This window comes from Neopelma chrysocephalum, unplaced genomic scaffold (genome assembly GCF_003984885.1).
Source record: "Neopelma chrysocephalum unplaced genomic scaffold, ASM398488v2 Primary Assembly neopelma1_61969, whole genome shotgun sequence".
NCBI lineage: Eukaryota > Metazoa > Chordata > Aves > Passeriformes > Pipridae > Neopelma > Neopelma chrysocephalum.
In genome coordinates, this window is record NW_020905471.1 from 1 (window position 1) to 740 (window position 740).

Consider the following 740-nt stretch of genomic DNA (forward strand, 5'->3'; position numbering starts at 1 on the left):
GCCTTGGAAGTGAGAGAATTCCTGAAAACCACCGGGATTCTGCCTTGGAATTTGTGTCTTGGAAGTTGAACTGTGGTGTGAAATTCCTGAAAATCACTGGGATTGTACCTTGGGATTGAGAGAATTCCTAAAAAAAGAGGCTCTTGGAGTGTGACCATGTTGTGGAATTCCTGAAAACCACCGGGATTCTGCCTTGGAATTGTGCCTTGGAATTGTACCTTGGAATTGTGCCTTGGAATTTTGTGTCTTGGAAGTTGAACCGTGGTGTGAAAATTCCCAAAAACCTCCCAAAACTGTGCCTTGGAAGTGAGAGAATTCCTGAAAACCACCGGGATTCTGCCTTGGAATTGTGCCTTGGAATTTTGTGTCTTGGAAGTTGAACTGTGGTGTGAAATTCCTGAAAATCCCACCGGGATTGTGCCTTGGAATTTGTGCCTTGGAAGTTGAACCCGCCCAATCTGTGCCTTGGAAAGAGAGAATTCCTAAAAAAAGAGGCTCTTGGAGTGTGACCATGTCGAGAAATTCCTAAAAACCACCGGGATTGTGCCTTGGAAGTTGAACCATGGTGTGAAATTCCCGAAAACCTCCCAAACTGTGCCTTGGGATCGAGAGAATTCCCAAAAACCACCGGGATCGTGCCTTGGGATTGAGAGAATTCCCGTGATTGTGCCTTGGAATTGTACCTTGGAATTATGTCTTGGAAGTTGAACTGTGGTGTGAAATTCCTGAAAATCCCACCG

General features: G+C 45.4%; 1 long non-coding RNA gene across 1 annotated transcript; it reads right to left on the reverse strand.

Moving 5' to 3' along the window:
• Window positions 1–5: 5 nt before the first annotated feature.
• On the reverse strand, window positions 6–642 carry LOC113979213. The gene is made up of 3 exons (XR_003537749.1): window positions 285–642; window positions 179–218; window positions 6–96 (listed from the first exon to the last, which is right to left on the reverse strand). It is a non-coding gene; the product is annotated as an uncharacterized LOC113979213 (long non-coding RNA).
• Between the last annotated feature and the right edge of the window lie 98 nt (window positions 643–740).